This window comes from Nyctereutes procyonoides, unplaced genomic scaffold (genome assembly GCF_905146905.1).
Source record: "Nyctereutes procyonoides isolate TBG_1078 unplaced genomic scaffold, NYPRO_anot_genome, whole genome shotgun sequence".
Lineage (NCBI taxonomy): Eukaryota > Metazoa > Chordata > Mammalia > Carnivora > Canidae > Nyctereutes > Nyctereutes procyonoides.
This window is the reverse complement of record NW_026575136.1, coordinates 12,086,191-12,104,983: the sequence shown is the minus strand read 5'-3', so window position 1 is coordinate 12,104,983 and position 18,793 is coordinate 12,086,191. Positions and strand designations below refer to the sequence as shown.

The following is an 18,793-nucleotide window of genomic DNA, read 5'->3' as shown; positions in this document are numbered from 1 at the left end:
CCCTGGAGACTTGCGATGACTTTGCAGCCAATTAGAATCTGAGGCCCTAAGGACTTTAACTTGAATGAACACCCTTAACAAACATGGAAAGCACGGACAGGAGGGCCGGTTGTGGGAGAGAAGATGGATTTGGTTTTCAACCTGTGAATCTAGGTTTCTGCAGGATCTTCACGTAAGCATCTGCAACAGGCATTTATAGGAACTAGATTAAATCCCAGGGGAGGGCTGGGGATCACAACGCAGATCCAGGATGGCCTAGTGACAGGTCACAGCTGTGCACATGGACCTGGCTATGTTCATTTCAGAAGAGAGCCGTGGGCGGGTCCCTCGGGGATGCATATATATAGAATCTAGGAGAGATCACGTAAGAGGAGCAAGCTGATGAGATAAAGGAGTGGCTGGGATCAAGATAAAGGAGAAAGGCCACTGGGATCAAGAAGCCACAGGAAAGGTCAAGGGTCAAGAATCCACTGTGACCTGTGTGTGATAAAGAGAAGAACGGAGAGACACCCAAGACTGGGGTAGCAGCACCGGTCAAGGAGCAGCAGTGATTGTGGCAGGACAAGTCACCAGGTGACAGGGCTTGAAAAATACCAGAGCAGCAACATTAAGCTACTCTGTGTTGAAACTTGAAGCCAAAAAAGAAGAGCTGAGGGATAACTTGTAGGGTTCAGAACAGGAGGTGTGTACAGAATGTGAGAAAGAAAACAGTGGTGAAGAAACTGGAAAGATAACAGTCTGTGGAATCCCTGAGAGGTTCGACACCTGAAGGCACCAGGTGACAAGAAGGCAGGGGTGGGTCTTAGGTTCAAAGCAGAGATTATCTAAAAAGCACCTCCAGCACCTCTCCTCATCCCTGTGTAGGCCAGGCATCTAACCCCACAGAGGACTAGGGCTCTGTGCTTTGGAAAAGTTTAACAAGAGGACTCTCTGGACTTCAAGGCAGTGGGATGAAGCATAAAACTGAAAGCAGGGGAATTAGCAACAGTCCATCCACTAAACGAGCTGCTCCTCTGACAGTAGCATCCAACTTTAGGAAGACCTACATTCTCCCTCCCTGTGTCCCTTCATACTCCACCCCCCTCCTCCTCCCTTAGGAGACCGGACTCCTCTTCTCTGGGAAAGAGAAATACCCGTGTATACTCCCCATCCATCACCCACAGCAAACCCCCACCCACTGAATTTTCAGCCAAGATCACCAGGCCTTTGAGGAAAGCCTCCCAGGAAAAAGTGAAGCCAAACCAAACAGATAAGTAAATCACATGGAACTCAGAGACCCTACGTAAGATGAAGATTTTGTGACTATCTAGAACGGCCTGGAGAGGTATTAATTTGGCTGCATGGTTTTTTAAAATAATGACAGAAAAAAAAAAGATCGCACAAAAATCTATATTTCTGACTTGTCTTGAAAAATCAAAAGGTCTGGCAATTCCAGACTCACATAGAGCCTGGAGGTAAGAGCAAGAAAAAGATAGTGTGGGAAAGTGTGAGCCCGGACATTCTTTTGAAGAGACGGTTCAGAGGTCTTCCCAGATTCACTGGGGTCCATGACCCACAAAGAAGGTAAGAGCCTTGAAACAGCCCCTCTTCCTTTCTCGTCACCTTCCTGGGAAGATGTAACAGTTTGGGGTGCACCTGAAAGCTTTCAGAAGGAACATCCACAATTCACTGTGTTAAATCAACTCCTCACATGCAGCTGTCCAGTTCAAAGAGGAAAATGCAGAGCCCTCCAGGGGACGTGAGGATGGGGACCTCGCACACAGACGTCACCCCGTTGCTGCTGATGCACCGACACTGCGGAGACTAATGGGTCACGAGGGGTCTGCTCTTGAAGCCATCTGCAAATATCCTGAAGGAAAAACAGGAAGGATCAAAACGACTCCCAGCTCAAACCACAGAACTACTAGAATTGCGGACTTGATTAGAAAACACCCGCGTACACACACACGTTGGCTCACACGTATACAGCTGTGATCGGCCACGCTGCCGTACCCAGTCCCAAGGCTTGCTGCAGTCATCAGACCCTTTGTTCTGACTGGAGGTAATCACAATGCAGAAGGAAGCTCCTGCCAAATAAGAATTAATTTAAATTCCTCCCAAAGCTTTTCAAGAGACAGAAAGGCTGCCCTGTAGAGATACCTTCTCCTGGGCGAATGAGCTGGATTATTCTGTTTATGACGAGCCAGAGGTGACTGAGTTGTTGGACACATAAAAGGCCTTTCTCCAATCACTTCACCATGGGGTTTCTGCTCTGTTTTGTTTTGAACGCGTGGAGTTTTTAGCCACACAATGTTCCCCAAAGCTCCTGGAAGCAGAATAGGTGTTGGGGGCCGGGGCACAAGCTCACAGTAAGGCTCAGACGGAATTTGGGTCCCTGCTCTGAAGAACCACTAAGAGCTGGGACCGGACGTGCTCCTGTGTACAGTCCTGGCCCCAGACAGTGAGGGAGGAGCCCCTCACCTGACCGTCACCCAGGGTTGCCACTGCGGAGACGAGGCCCTGGGAAGACACCTGTACTCCAGATTCAGTTCTAGAATGTTCCACGTGGTTACCTCTAGGTTTTTGCCCTACCTGACGATGCTGCTAGGAAATCTAAGATAACAATACTCTAGAAGAAAAGTTCTGCATCACTTTGAAAAATGTTCCTAGGGCCAGCAAGTAAGTAGGTATGAGGGTCTCCCAGAGCCCCCGGTCCCCAAGCCTTGACTGCCTCTACTCTGTTACTTGAGGGATTTTCCTGGAGTGGCTTTCCCTTCACATGTCCTTGGGGTGGTTAATATTTCGGATTTCTCAGGAACGGCTCCAAAAGCTGTAGTTCTTGGGGCCCCTGGGTGGCTCAGTCAGCTAAGCATCTGACTCTTGATTTCTGCTCAGGTCAGGATCTCAGGGTTGTGAGATCAAGTCCCAGGGCTCTGCACCAGGCTTGGAGCCTGCTTAGGATCCTCTCTCCCTCTGCCTCTCTCCCTCACTAAAAACAAAAACCAAAAAGCAAAATCCACAGTTCTCATATGACAGTGTAAAGCTTAGAGGCTCTGCAGTATCCTCTTTCTGGGTATTCCAAATTACCGCTAACATGACTAACGGTTCACTTCAATTCCTCCAACAAGTCTCCACTGCTCTTCAGAGAAACGTGAAAACCCTGTCCCCCAGCCTGGCCTGGCCTGGCCCCTTGATCTGATGTGTCATTTGCAAATCTCTTCTCCCATCTGTAGGCTGTCTTGTAGTTTTGTTGACTGTTTCTTTTGCTGTGCAGAAGCTTCTTATCCTGATGAAGTTCCCAATAGTCCATTTTTGCTTTTGTTTCTCTTGCCTTCATGGATGTATCTTGCAAGAAGTTGCTGTGGCCAAGTTCAAAAAGGGTGTTGCCTGTGTTCTCCTCTAGGATTTTGATGGATTCTTGTCTCACATTTAGATCTTTCATCCATTTTGAGTTTATCTTTGTGTCTGGGGTAAGAGAATGGTCTAGTTTCATTCTTCTGCATGTGGCTGTCCAATGTCCCCAGCACCATGTATTGAAGACACTGTCCTCTTTCCAGTGGATAGTCTTTCCTGCTTTGTCGAATATTAGTTGACCATAAAGTTGAGGGCCCATTTCTGGGTTCTCTATTCTGTTCCATTGATCTTTGTGTCTGTTTTTGTGCCAGTACCACACTGTCTTGATGACTACAGCTTTGTAGTACAACCTGAAATCTGGCATTGTGATGCCCCCAGATATGGTTTTCTTTTTTAAAATTCCCCTGGCTATTCGGGGTCTTTTCTGATTCCACACAAATCTTAAGATAATTTGTTCTAACTCTCTAAAGAAAGTCCATGGTATTTTGATAGCCATTGCATTGAATGTGTCAATTGCCCTGGGTAGCATGGACATTTTCACAATATTAATTCTTCCAATCCACGAGCATGGAATATTTTTCCATCTCTGTGTCTTCCTCAATTTCTTTCAGAGTGTTCTGTAGTCTTTAGGGTATAGATCCTTTACCTCTTTGGTTAGGTTTATTCCTAGGTATCTTATGCTTTTGGGTGCAATTGTAAACGGGATTGACTCCTTCATTTCTCTTCCTTCAGTCTCATTGTTAGTGTATAGAAATGCCACTGATTTCTGGGCATTGATTTTGTATCCTGCCATGCTACCAAATTGCTATATGAGTTCTAGCAATCTTGGGGTGGAGACTTTTGGGTTTTCTATGTAGAGTATCATGTCATCGGCAAAGAAGGAGAGTTTGACTTCTTCTTTGCCAATTTAATGCCTTTTATTTCTTTTCATTGCCTGATTGTTGAGGCTAGGACTTCTAGTACCCTCTAGCCCCTCCTCCCCAACCACCCTCCTTGGTGCTCTGTGCTCTGCTCACGCTGGCCTTCTTCTTGACCATCCATTTCCCACATGCCATCCTGTCATGGGGCCTCTGGGCATGGTATCCCCCAGCCTAAAGGGCTCGCCCAGCTCTTCTCTGGCCCTAAACTCTTACCCAGCATTTCTATTTCAGTTCACACGCCACTTGGCCTGGAAAGCCTTCTCAGGCCTTTCCCGTCGTGTTGCCCTCCGTCTCGTGGAGGCTCTCGGGGCAGGCCACTCGTCATTCGCAGTTCTACACTAGTGAGTGTGATCAAGTGACTGGTATCTGTCTCAGGCACTGGATGAAAGAGGAGACCGTGTCTGTTTGTTTTCGCCCCTTGCACCCTTGGGCACAGGCTGGAGGCTTCAACATGAGCTGGGTGTGTAGAAGCATGAACCTCAGCAGGATGGTCTTCTCGCCTCTCCACTCACTTATTTTTACCTTCAGTCACTGGTTGCCTCTGCCCCTCATTCCACCTGCTGTTTGCTCAGAGGCCTGCCTTCCCCGCCGCTAGAAACAGCCTGTGCACCTTCACTGACGCCCTCAGTACCCCCAACATCTCTGTTTTGAGTGTCATCCTCCCTTTCACTGGGCACCCCTCTGCTTTCAGCCTAGACCAGCACGCTGAAGAGAGCAGTACCCAGCTTCCTGAGGTCCCTGAGGGGTGGACAATGCCAGCGTCATGGCAAGCAGGGTTGGCGCCTCGTGGGACAGTCACAACATGAAAAGGACATGGGGGTGAGGCCAGCAAGTAGATCCACCCTCCCTTCTCCCTGCCAGAGGCAGTTTGGAGGTGTCGCCCCTCCTGGCCACCCTCCTGGAGAAGTGCTGGGCTGAGTCAGGAGGCTACGGGAACACAGATATGGTTCTTCACGCCTTGTGGAGAGGTGCACCCAAGCAGCACCTCTCCCGTCTCCCTGGAACCCCTCGCACTCACACCCGGGGCTTGCATCTTCCAGAACAATTGTTGGTACCTTAGTTCTTCTCTACGTTCCTTCAGCAGCTGGGCTGAGATCCTCTGATCTCCCCTGTATCCCCTAAAACAGCAACTATGCCCACAGCCTGGCCACATGGTACTCTGAGAGGAGCTGCTCACTCAGCGTCAAGTGAGCCAGCAAAGCTACTGGAACCTCGGCCTGGACGCACAACAGATGGAGCTCACCATCCCTCTGCTTCATCCTGCGCTGGCCAGACTCACCAGCAGCAACACTGATTTTCATTTTGACAAAGCCACTCTAAAACCGCCTCTCAAAATTGCTTGAAGGAGGGATCCCTTAAAAACCTGAGGACAGATTCGTGAGCCCTCTGCCCAGGTAAATGTACACGCATCAGTTTGCTTTCAGGCTAGGGGTTCAAAGAACCCCTGAAGCCCCATCCACAGGTTTCATGTTAAGAAACTCTGCTTCAGAGAAACGAAGAGAAACACAATCAACAGTGACAAGAGCAACTGAAGCCACATTTGATAAGCAGCAGATGAAAGAACAACTAAATCTTAAAAAAAAAAAATCAAGGAAGGATGATAGGGAAGCTGGTATATTTAAAGTAGAAGAGGTGTCGGATGTTTGTTCTTGCAGTTCCTCGTCTGGGGGCGCCTTCTCTGACTCCCCCAGTCGGATTTAGCTGTGTCCCTATAGCCTGGGGGGGGGTGCCAGGTGTGCTGCAATTCTAACCCATAAACACTGAGCCGTCATCTAAAGGGCCAGATGGGGATCGGCTTGTCCAGAAACACATACACACACACACAACGAGGCAGTGGCAGGAGACCCCCATACCCATCCCTGTTTTTTCTTCACTTTATATAAATCATTTTCAGCTTGGGGCACCCCGGGTGGCTCGGTCAATGAAGCATCAGACTCTTGGTTTCTGCTCAGGTCATGATCTCAGGGTCATGAGATCAAGTTCCGCATTGGGCTCTGCACTCAGCTTGCAGTGTGCTGCTTGAGTTTCTCCCCTTTTGCCCCTCCCCTGACTCATGAGCCCACGCATGCATGCACTCTCTAAAATAAATGGCTGGAAAGAGGGAAGGAGGGACAGAGGGACGGATGGACGGATGAGGGAGGGGGAAGGGAGGTAGGAAAGAAAGACTGACGGGTACCACAGGCCATAGTTGGCCATCCCCATCCCCTGCACCTGACTGCAGCCACTGATGAATCAGCCCCCCTCCCACGGATTGTGAGCTCCCCCATGGTGAAAGTCATGACTTAGTCCACCCAGAGGTCCCAGGTCTAATGGTGATGGGCACACAGTTCAAGTTTAATCCATGCATATCAAATGAAAAGCAAAATCTGCTCATCTTTCAAGACTGAGCTCAGTCCTTACCCTCCAGGTGGAATGGATCTTGCCTCAGGTGGCCATGCCTGCTGACCACTCTTAGGCCCTCCTCATGTTGGTATTGTGGTTGCCCACCAGCCAAAGAGACCCAGAGAATTCACCTCTTGCCAATCCTCGGGTTGATTCCTCACTTTATGTGAGAAATAAAATAACCACTTGCTACGTGTTTCCATTAAGTAGCCTTTTTAAAAATCCTATCTGAAGTGGGGATAGCTCCAAGAAAGCCGTTAAATATTCTCATGCAGCTGTTGGCATCTTAGCATTTAATTAGTTATAATTGCAATTTTAAAAACAATTAAGCTCCATGGGTGTTATTTATTGCATCTCATGATGATTCTGTTTTTTAAGCTCCTCAAAAGAGAGTGGGATGGAGAGGTATCTGGGTCTAGAAAGTACCAAGATTGAAAGGACAAGTTTTTGTCATGCACAGTTAATTTCCTTTGCCATTCTTTTGGGGTGAGAGTGGGGTGGTTTAAGAAAAATCATTTAGCGATTTCCGAAGACACATTTCTAAAATCATCAAATGTGACAACCAAAACTTGATGCTGTAGACCTGTGGTTTTCACTGATGTCCTCAGCACAGGAAGACCAACAACAGCCATTTCCCATGCAACATCCTTGCCCCATAAAAAATTCATTGGCATTGATGTTCCTAAAGGCAAACTGGATCCAGAATTTACATAACACTAGCCGTGAAGTTGGTATGGAGAAACAAAGGGGAATTAAGGTATGTTCATGTTCTTGCTTTACCAGAAAGAAAGCTACCAATTAACTTAAACTAAATGGAAAATAAGTGATTTTATGAATATTAAAAAAAAAGATAGTCCATAAATGTAACATGGTGTATCCTAGATGGGATCCCGAGGCAGATAAAAGACATTAGGTAAAAACTAAGGAAACGTGAACAAATATGGACTTTAATTATCATGCATCATCACTGGTTCATTAATCTTGATAAATGTACCACATTAATGTAGGATGGTAATACAGGCAGGAAGTGGGTAAAGGGTGTGTGGGAGCGCAACTAGTTTTTCAATTTTTGTATAAATCTAGAACTATTCTGAAATAAAAAGTTTAGTAATTTTGAAAAACAGAGGTAGTCCCTAAAGAATACAATTAAGATATGTACCTTATAATCCATCAAGTAGAGAGGGAAAGGGTAAACTTTGAGAATTTTAGTCCAAGAGAATGCAGGGAATTAGAATACCAATACGGGGTACCGATGGGCAGCACAGCACTCAGCAAGTACAGAAGTGGCAAAAATAAGGATTGATGGAGAGAGACAAGTATCATGTGGTTTCTCTCATACATTGAATATAAAAAATAGTGAAAGGGATCAGAAGGGAAGGGGAGAAACTGAGTCAGGAAAAATTAGAGAGGAAGACAAACCATCAGAGACTTCTAACTCTGGGGAACAAACAAAGGGCTGCAGAAGGGGAGGTGGGCAGGGGGATGGGGTGACTGGGTGACCAGCACTGAGGGGGGCACTTGATGGGCACTGAGTGTTACACTAGATGTTGGCAGATTGAATTTAAATAAAAATTTTTAAAATGATCAAAAATAAAATAAAATAAAAAATAAGGACTGAATGCAAAGGATGCAGTATTTCTTATTTCCCTGATTAAATACTAGGCTGCTACACTCCAACTCCCCTCACACTCCTAACGTTTTTCACTCCTATCCCAGGCAGCTTATTAGTGGTCTGTGATTAGGTCAGCCAATTAAGAAATATGAACTGGGTCTCAGGTAAAAGACCTGCAGAAAATGGCAGGGGACCACGTTTCCTAAAAAGCAAGGACGTTCCTCAGCTGGGCCTCTCCAGATCTAGCACAGGACCTGCAGACCCAAGGTGCTCCAAAAACATTTGGAGAGATTAGCTAGGCCAGGCCCTGGCTGGCAGTGCGCCTCCCTGGGGGGCTCTTGTGAAGGCCAGCGCCCAGAGGGACACCAACAGATTCTAGTTTAACTGATCTTGAGTGGGGGCCAAAACATCAGGATTTTTTAAAAAGCTCCCAGGAGGCTGTAACGTGCAGCAGGGTTGAGCATACAGGATAAGCCTATAAGATGAACTAGAGCACAGCAAGCCCGGGTATTAAGAAATCAGTTAACTTTTAGTACAATAGTACGGACGGGGGAATTTCAAATCATTACTATTTCCGCTTCCTCCAGCAGCTGTGATTCACCGTGCTCACCTTCAGCGGCTGAGATGTACTGTCTGCCTTTAAGTGTGAAGCGCGTAAGAAGGGGACACTGGTGTCGCAGAACCTCCAAGGTCTGTTGGATGGTCAGGTAAGAAAGAAATGCTCCTTATGAATTCAGATAACATTTTTTTTTGAAGATTTTATTTATTCATGAGAGACATATACAGAGAGAGAGGGAGAGAGAGAGAGAGAGAGAGAGAGAGAGAGAGGCAGAGACACAGGCAGAAGGAGAAGCAGGCTCCCTGCAGGGAGCCCTATGCGAGACTCGATCCCAGGACCCTGGGATCATGCCCTGAGCCGAAGGCAGACACTCCACTGCTGAGCCACCCGGGCGTCCCAAATTCAGATAATATTTTAGTCCTCAAAGAGGAAAGATATATTCTTGGGGGGAAAAAAAAGCTTCCTAAAATGCAGTGACCCTCTCTCAAGAGCTGTTAGTACAACTAGACAGTATTAGCAAGAACATAGAGGAACATAAGAGAACAACATCAACTAATAGAATCTGACATTTCTAGAACGGTCCATCCCAAAACACAACATCCATTCTTTTTCAATGCTCATGAAGCACAGACCGCGAGAGAACACGTCATGGACTATAAAACAAGCCTCTGCAAATGTATAAGACTTTCTATCAGCCAGAGCGTATTCTCCAACCACAATGAATCAAACCAGAAATCAGTAACAGAGAGATAACAGGCAAATCTCCAAATACTTGGAAACGAAGTAATACACTGTTAAGTGATCCACTGGTCAAAGGCAAGTCAAAACTATATTTAACTGAATGAAAATGAAAATACAATATATCAAAATATGTAGAACAGTTAAAGCAGTGCAGAGAGGACAACTTGTAGCACTAAATACAACAATTAGAAATGTCTCCAATCACCCCAATCTCCCACATCAAGAACCTAGAAAAAGAGCAACATAAACCCAAAGCAAGCAGAAGGGAGGGAATAATAAACTAAAAGTAGAAATCACTCAGAGGGGACGCCCGGGTGGCTCAGTGCTTGAGTGTCTGCTCAGGGCGTGATTCCGGGTCCTGGGATCGAGTCCTGCATCTGGCTCACTGAAGGGAGCCTGCTTCTCCTTCTGCCTCTCCATCTCTGCGTCTCTCATGAATAAATAAATAAAATCTTTAAAAAAAAAAAAAAGGAAGAAATCACTCAGAGATTCATGGGGGAGCATGAAGTGACCAGGAATCCAGGGATTGGAGCAACTGCAAACCAAGGAACGCCAACAAATGCCAGAAAACCATAATACACTATCGCCCAGGGAAGGATTCCTTCCACCCCACGGGCTCTGGAGGGAGTGTGGTTCTGCTGACTCCCTGATTTCAGACTTCTAGCCTCAGAACTGCAAGAGAATAAATTTCTAGGGTTTTGAGCCACCCAGTTGGTGGCACTTTGCTATAATAGGTCTAGAAAATAAAATGATCTTCTAATTAGGTAGACGGAGGGGGAAAAATAAGAGAAAATTTGAGTAATCCAACAAAAGGCAGGAACTACTTTTTAAGTAGCAAAGGGGGAAAAACGGTTTTACATGACAAACACAAAACAGCAAAAAAAATACTCAAATACATCAGGAATTCAAAAATTACGGACATGTGAAACATTAGAATACAAGGTGCTGAATGGCTTTACAAATCTGATTCAATTATAGTCTTCCAATGACACCTCTAGAATAACAGAACAAAGTCACAGAAAATATATAAAAATGAAGAACGTGAAAAAGATATACCAAAACCACCTGAAAGGAGAAAAAGCTGGTGTAGCAATATTTTTTTTTTAAAGATTTGTTTTTTGAGAAAGAATGTGCAGACAGAGGGGCAGAGGGAGAGAAGCCGAGATGGAGCCAGAGGTGGGGCCCGGCCCAGGACCCTGGGGATCGTGACCTGAGCCAAAATCGGGGGGGTCAGATGCTGTAGCAATATTAGTATCAGAGACGAAAAGGAACAAATGCATGCTTATAAGGCATCAAGAAGAAATAACTACAGTCTTCCTGAACAGCACAGCCTACAACAATATCCGGTGAAAGCTGACACGTGCAAGGACAAACGGAAAAATGCACAGAGCAGGAGACGTTCTCTTGTGAAAGTCGTAATCTGATGGCGTATGCAGAAAAAGACTACTAGGGTTACACATAATGGGAACTTAACTAGCAAGATTAATCTAAAAATGGGTTCAAAACCCTATTCCCAACAAATAGAATTCACTCTCCCTCCCCCACCCCGCCCCCGCCCCAAGCACTTGGGAGCGTGTATAAAATTATCCATGTACTGGGTCTCCAAGAAGTCTCAACAGGTTTCAAAGAATCATGGTCAAACGACATCTGGCAAAAACGCAGGATTGTTTACCTCTGATTGAGATTTCACTCTAAGACACGCGCAAATAAAACTATCGGAGAATAGCATTCTTCACTTATATTGCAAACACCAAAGAAGGGGTAATACGAGGTGTCGCTTAGGATGCGAGAAAACACATATTCTCAGCCGGGGGTGGGGGGGGCCGTAAATGGATTCGATTTGGCAGTTTGTGTCCAAGTGGAAGAGCTCCGTCCCCCTCTGCCCACCAACTCACTCTTAGGAATCCTTCCCATAGATAAACGTACAAACGTGCAAAGAGAAGACCCTGCAAGGATTTTCATCACAGTAGTGACCGTGACGCAAAAGATACAAAAACCGTAATGTCCATCAACGTAGGAAGGATTCAACTGTGGTCTTGTCCGGTAATGAGCGTTGACAAGAGTGAGACAAGGCTACGCTTAGGTCGCGGAAGAGCTCCAGAATCTGCAAGCATGCGACAGCGTATCTGGTCACGTGGTGGTGGTGCTGGTGGTTGTCTAAGAGAGGGGAAAGGAATTTGCTAGAAATGCCTTTGGAGGCATGGAGGAGGGTCAGCAGTGTATCCTCCAGACTGAGAAGGCCCTTTAAAACTGAAAAATCGGGGCGCCCGGGGGGCTCAGTGGTTGAGATCGGCCCAGGTTGGGATCCCAGGGTCTCGGGATCGAGTCCCGCATCGGGATCCCTGCAGGGAGCCTGCTTCTCCCTCAGCCTGTGTCTCTGCTTCTCTCTCCCTCTGTGTCTCTCATGAATAAATAAATAAAATCTTTAAAAAAAAAAAAAAAAAGAAAAGAAAAAGAAAGAAAGAAGAAAAATGAGGCAGGCGTGTGCGTACCGTTTACGTGGAGTTGTATTCCGGGTTCCTCACGGACGGGGCAGGAGGGCAGGCAGGCAGGCGATGGAAGCAGTACTGTGCAGCTCTTCTCACCGCAGCCCCCAAGGCTCATGGAGCGAGGGCAGGGTGCTGAGGACTCCCAGGGTAGCTCTCTGCAGTGGCACCATGGGCACCTCGGGGGAGAACAAGGTGAGCGTCAACGACGGAGTCCGTGGTGCCAGCCAGCACTCCTACCATCTCCACGTTCTAGAAACACCCCGTAGCACAATGCACAGCAGACCACGTAGCTGCTTCCTTCAGGCTTCTTCCCACTAGAGCATAGCAACCTCATATTTACCCTGTTCGCATTGTGCCATTTAACTAAACAGAAAGCCTTTAGTCACATTATTCATTTAAAACACAGAATCTAAATAAAATGCAGTCTCTAGTAATAAGCCTAATGAACTGCAGAAATTCCAGATTCCTTTGTGAGTTCCCTTCAAATTCCTTTTCTGATGAACTGTCAGGGCTGACATGTCTGTGCAGTTAAACCAGCAAACACGTTCGGCAAGGTTTCTAAGAGGTTCATTATCTGACTGGTATACGTAACGGTGCTCAGTCAGACACTGGCAGCAAAACCAGTAGAGACAGATGGGAGGCTGCTTCCGTTCATGCAAACCAACTGGATGGATCCCAGTCACCTCTCTGATCCCCCTCTACCTACCTACTCCCAAAGGCCACATTGACAGCCTTCTGGCCCTGCCTCAGGACCCTTGCATGTGCTATCCTGCTCCCTGGAATGATCCCATCCCCTCCTACTCCCACCAGACGGCTTACTCCCTGGATGCACCCAGGTCTCTGCTCCAATGTCACCTATTCAGAAAGGCCTCCGCAGACCTGCTGAGCTACGACAGGGGGCCTTCCCAGACCCTCCCCATCTCCCGACCAGCTTTACTTCTTTTTTCCTTCACTTATGACTACCTGACACAATTTCACTACTCCTCTATTTGCTCCCCACGATACAAGATAAGCCCCATGAAAGCAGGGCTGACTAGTATCCAGTAATCCCTTGCAGCGCACACTAGGCACTAAATAAGCGTCGCAATTTAAATAAAATTTGCATATGGTAAGTCTACAGCATAGTTTCATATTTTGGCCGAACCCTATCTCACGTAAATTTATTTTTTCCAACTGCAGCTTTTCCTCCTTTTCCACCTAGGCAACAACGATCAGAAACAGGGCAGACAGAGAAGACTCCTCTCTGGAGAAAGAGCAGCCTCCAGAACGGAGGGCGAACTTGTGCCACGACGCTGGGTTCCGCTGCAGCTCCCCCGGTAACACGTTAGAAGCTCAGAATCGGCATTTGTTTCCTCGGCCGTCTAACCGTACAAGTTAGCGGAAACCTTCTCACGCGGTATGGGGAATAAAAGCCCCAGTGCTAGGGGGCTTTTATTCAGACTACTGTCTGAAGGGAGGAGTTTAAAGAAGTTATTTGAGGGAAACCCCGGTGGCTCAGCCGTTGGGCGTCCACCTTGGGCTCAGGATGTGACCCCGGGGTCCTGGGATCGAGTCCTGCATCAGGCATCCTGCATGGAGCCTGCTTCTCCCTCTGCCTGCGTCTCTGCCTCTCTCTCTCTCTCTGTCTCTCACGAATAAATACATACAATCTAAAAAAAAATCAAAAAAATAAAAGGGCTATCTTGAAGATCATTACTTAGTCTTTAGAAGAACCGAGGTGATTGGCAATGGAAGGACTCACATGTGAAATTCCTTAAATAAAAATGTATTCACTTAAAAAAAAATACATACATTCAAATGAAAAGCCCGACAGCCCCTAACGTCAGGCAGACTGAGGTGAGACAGATCATCTTACCTGCTGTAAGAAAGAGGCAGCATCACTGATACGGCGTCTGAACTGCACCCAAAAAGGTCGTATCAGGATCTAAAATATGTATTCCTCTGACCCAGCGATTCCACTCCCAGGAATCTATTATAGTGAAAAGTATTTGCTTATAAAGTGCAAAGATGTATAGATAAAGAACGTAATGCAGCATGTACTGGCGTAGTGTGTGCAAGAAAAAAAAATGAGAAAAATCTAAATGTCTATTAATACAAAGTTGAGAGGCCCCTGGGTGTTTCAGCGGTTGGGCGCCTGCCTTCGGCCCAGGGCATGACCCTGGGGTCCCGGGATCGAGTCCTGCATTGGGCTCCCTGCAGGGACCCTGCTTCTCCCTCTGCCTGGGTCTCTGCTTCTTTCTCTGGGTCTCTCACGAATAAATAAAATCTTTTTAACAATAAAGAAGTTATTTGAAACGAAGCGTATGGGAGGGACCTCGGCCCTCAGGGTGCAGCAGCGCGCCCAGTGCAGCCGGGCCTGGGGAACCCCGGACCTGGCGACCTGCCCCCGGGAGGGCCGCTCCATCCCCCCAGGGCCTGCTCTCCCTTGGCACCTTTACCTCCTCTGGCCTTCAGCCCTCAGGGAAGGCGCGGCTCTCTAGGTCAGCACCTGAGGGACAACAGAAAGAAGCCTCTCCGCCCTTCCTGCAGCTTTGGGGGCTCTGCTCCCCTTTGCTTCTCTTCGGAGCCCCCTGGAAGCACCAGGCGGCCAGCTCACCCCACACACCGCTCCCCGAGCTCTGACCCCAAGAGAAGATGCTGAGCCCCACGGCACGGAGCCAGGGGTCCAGGGCCCCCAGCACCCCCCCCAAAGCCTCGTAACCCACGGGAGGACAAACACCCCAGAGCCCCCACAGCCCATGGTTCTCTGGGGCAGGTCATGTCGTTGCACGAACGAGCACACGGTCCAGCACCAACCCCAGAATAGCTTCTGGGGCCCAGTTCCCATCACGAAAGTAGCTGCCTACTATTAAAAGACTAAGATAACAACTAGGGGCCCACCCCTAGGCCTCTCCGTGGAGTCCGCGAACTCTCGGCCTAAGCTACTCCCCCGTCAAACCAGCACGAGACCTCTGTTTCTCTGCTTTCCACTGGGAAAGAAGAGGAGCCCCGAGCTGCCGCCCGGCTCCCCCGGCTCTGCGCACACTTGGGGTTCCCGCGGGTGCCCCTTCCCCGGCACCGCGAGCCCTGTGAGCCCGGCCATCAACGGCTTCCCCCACAACGTCCCCTGGATCTTGAGAAGGTGCACGCGTGAGTCGACGACAAGGACAGTTGCGCTGCGGCAAGTTGGGGGGCAAGTTGGGCTCCCCGCCTAGTCCAGCCGCCCCATTATGCTGCTTCACCTGTTACACTTTCAACTGAGCAGAAAATGAGAAAACGATTGCTGTTCAGGCTCGGGTGAGCCGGGCCTGCACGCTCACAGCGCACACCTAAGATCATCAGACGCTCGGTGACGTCATTACAAGAGGGGGCAGGCACCGTGTCCCCCACCGAGGTGCCGGCTTGCGACCGATGGTCCCCGTGGGATAGGCGGCGCAGCCAGGCTGGGTGCTGATCAAGCCACCAGGGCCTTCCCTCTGGGACCACGCAGCCTTTGTCTGCACCTGGCAGGAACGTGGGCCGCCTTCATCCCAGGGCTGCTCAGCTCCCAGGTAAGGGCTCAGGCTCCGTGGGACGAGCTGGGCTCTCCCGCCCAGGGCAGGATCCGAGGCCGGGCCCGGGGAGTCCGGGCCACGTGGACGGGGGCTCCGTCGGGACCTGCTGAAGAAGAAGAGTGAGCGGCCGGGAGCGACGTGTGGCCCTGCCCTTGCTGGCCACCCAAGCAGAGCGAGCCGCCCGCTTAGTGTTCACGTGCAGCTTGGAGGCAAGTTCTGGCATTGGGCCTCGAGGAGCCTCCCCCATGAGCTTTGTGAGCCCCGGAGTTGCGGCTGCGAACCGGGCGAGGCCAATGGGAGGCCATTTGCATGGAGCAAAGACCCCGGACAGCACCGCCTCCCGGCCCACAGACCCCCTCCTTATGGGCCAGGATGGAAGGATCGAGGCCGGCTGGCCAACAGCCCAGGCACGTCCCACGGCCCCCCGGTCCCCGGGCCCAACCCTCACTCCCAGGGCTCAGTCCCCCAAGCTCTGCAGCACGTCCACGGGGTCTGGTCCAGGGGGCGGGCCCCACCTGCTAAGCCTGCACGGGGACCGCAGGCCCACAGAGGGACAGCGGGCAGTAGGCCACAGGCGCGGGCCAGCCGACAGTGCGCGCGGTGGCCCCGGAGCCACTAGCTCCACGGAGTGTGGTCATCACAGCCCGGCAGGGGGGCACGGCACCCACCGTCCTAGCTCCCAGCGGGACGACCAGAGCCTCAGATGCAGCACGACGCCTTCCGGACCCTGGAACATAATGCTACCATGAAAGAACAGAAAGCGAACTGAACGCAAACCGCCCTTCTGAGCACCCTCCCACAGGGGATCGGGGCCATGTTTTCAGACGTGAAAGCTCCACAGTAAAAGTCATTTGAATCATGGGTCTGTGCCTTTGGAGAAAATGATCAGAGAGGCTTCGTGTAAGGTCGGGTGGGGTTCTGAAGCACGTCCACGCTCAAGTGCAGATCCAAGAAGCCCAACCGAAAGGGCTGTGGACGGACTGACAAGGACAACTGTGGTTTGAGCAAAAGTTCTTCTAAAAGGGCTCTCTTGGGGCGCCCGGGTGGCTCAGCGGTGGAGCATCTGCCTTCAGCCCAGGGCGTGACCCCGGGGTCCCGGGATCAAGTCCCGCACCAGGCTCCCTGCATGGAGCCTGCTTCTCCCTCTGCCTGCGTCTCTGCCTCTCTCTCTCTCTCTCTCTGTCTCTCACGAATAAATACATACAATCTAAAAAAAAAATCAAAAAAATAAAAGGGCTATCTTGAAGATCATTACTTAGTCTTTAGAAGAACTGAGGTGATTGGCAATGGAAGGACTCACATGTGAAATTCCTTAAATAAAAATGTATTCACTTAAAAAAAAAATACATACATTCAAATGAAAAGCCCGACAGCCCCTAACGTCAGGCAGACTGAGGTGAGACAGATCATCTTACCTGCTGTAAGAAAGAGGCAGCGTCACTGATACGGCATCTGAACTGCACCCAAAAAGGTCGTATCAGGATCTAAAATATGTATTCCTCTGACCCAGCGATTCCACTCCCAGGAATCTATTATAGTGAAAATATTTGCTTATAAAGTGCAAAGATGTATAGATAAAGAACGTAATGCAGCATGTACTGGCGTAGTGTGTGCAAGAGAAAAAATGGGAAAAATCTAAATGTCTATTAATACAAAGTTGAGGGGCCCCTGGGTGGGTCAGTGGTTGGGCGTCTGCCTAACCACAGGGTCCCGGGATCGAGTCCCGCATCGGGCTCCCTGCAGGGACCCTGCGTCTCCCTCTGCCTGGGTCTCTGCTTCTCTCTCTGGGTCTCTCATGAATAAATAAAATCTTAAAAAAAAAAAAGCCAAGGTGACTAAATAAAGCATGGCACCAAGAACTCTAATGATTCTCACACTCCTTCATGCACAAGCATTTGTCGGGCGACTGTGATGGGAGATGTTACACAGAGTACAACAACATCCCAGGTCCTGTTGAGTTTAGGTTCTACACATAATGTTTTTAAACATTAGCTTAAGGGGAAATTCCAAAACGGCTACATATTTTTGAAATACATATGTACACGTATGTGTAAGACACGTAGTTTTGTGTGCAGAGAATGCTAGATGGGCCCTTAACTGTCACCCCCATGCCATAGCTCTGAAGCTCCTGCGGACTCAGAACAAATGGGAAGCCACTGGAGCACTTTTAAAATTAAAAAATCAATTAAAAAAATAAATAAAATAAAATTAAATTAAATTAAATTAAAAAATGGCACCAGCCTGAGCTTTGGAACACACCAAGTGGATCTGATCCTAGCTTTGACAAAGTCCACGCTAACTCAATGGTCTTCAGAGTTGACATAACCTGGTTAACGCAGTTTCCCCTTCTTGGACTTACAGAATTACCATAAGGGTTCAGAGGAAAAGAAAGATGTCTCAGGCTCTTCACAAGATGCCCGGGAAATAGTAGATGCTCAGTAGGCATCTTTCCCAGCCTTTCTCCTCAGAACGCTTTGGGAGTCACAACACTTAACCACCCAACGTCTTTTCTACTAGTTGATTACCCAACTTAAAAGAAAATACCTCCTTTAAAAACATTTCAGTAAAAAAAAAAAAAAAAAATTCAGTAGATACTGTTGCTGGATCAAAGAACTTTTCAGGTGTCTGTCCACTCTCTCACACCCAGACTAAAAGCAATCCGTCTTCTTTCCTCTGCAACAACACCTCCCTTCTTAGCATGATCCCCTCTTCCCAGAAGCAACTGGCTAAAAAAATGATTGTTATTGTTTAACTGAGCAGGTATCTATCAGCTCGTTCTCCCCTGTGCTCTGCCGGCCCCACTGGTGTCCGGGAAACAGGACTTTCCTCCCCAGGCCTGACCGCTCAGCCAGGCCACACGCGGGAGGCATGGGAAGGCCCGAGGCCCGCGGCCGGGCGAGCCGCGTAGACTGTGGCAGCCTCCCAGCTGGCCTCTCCTGCACCTGTCCCCGTAACTCACACTCCGCTTGAGGCCCCAGCCCGCCAGCACCTTCGAATCTCCAGCAGAGTATCTGTTAGAGAGCTGCCGTCGTGGAAACAAAACCCACTGGCACAAGGACGCTCTCGCGTGGACCCCCTGCACTGGGAACGTGGGGTTCTAACGGGGACGCTGCAGAAACGCCCATGAAGACCCAGAGCCTGCAGGTGCCTGTCAGCCACCAGCTGACTTCCAGATGCTTCCATCTAGTGCTTCCATCTAGTCCGGGGCCACAGTGACCCCGGAG

At 48.9% G+C, this 18,793-nt stretch overlaps 1 protein-coding gene across 6 annotated transcripts in view; it reads right to left on the bottom strand.

Moving 5' to 3' along the window:
* LOC129495539 (ly6/PLAUR domain-containing protein 6B-like) overlaps positions 1–18,793 on the bottom strand; it is a 167,212-nt gene that overhangs the window by 62,433 nt on the left and 85,986 nt on the right. For 2 of the 6 annotated variants that reach the window (XM_055303132.1, XM_055303131.1), the window contains exon 1: positions 12,040–12,566. The gene's annotated coding sequence lies outside the window, so the exon portion shown is untranslated. Of the gene's footprint in view, positions 1–1,690; positions 1,850–8,857; positions 8,940–12,039; positions 12,567–18,793 lie in introns of those variants that run through there. The other 4 variants (XM_055303135.1, XM_055303134.1, XM_055303130.1 and 1 more) reach the window with 4 other exon arrangements.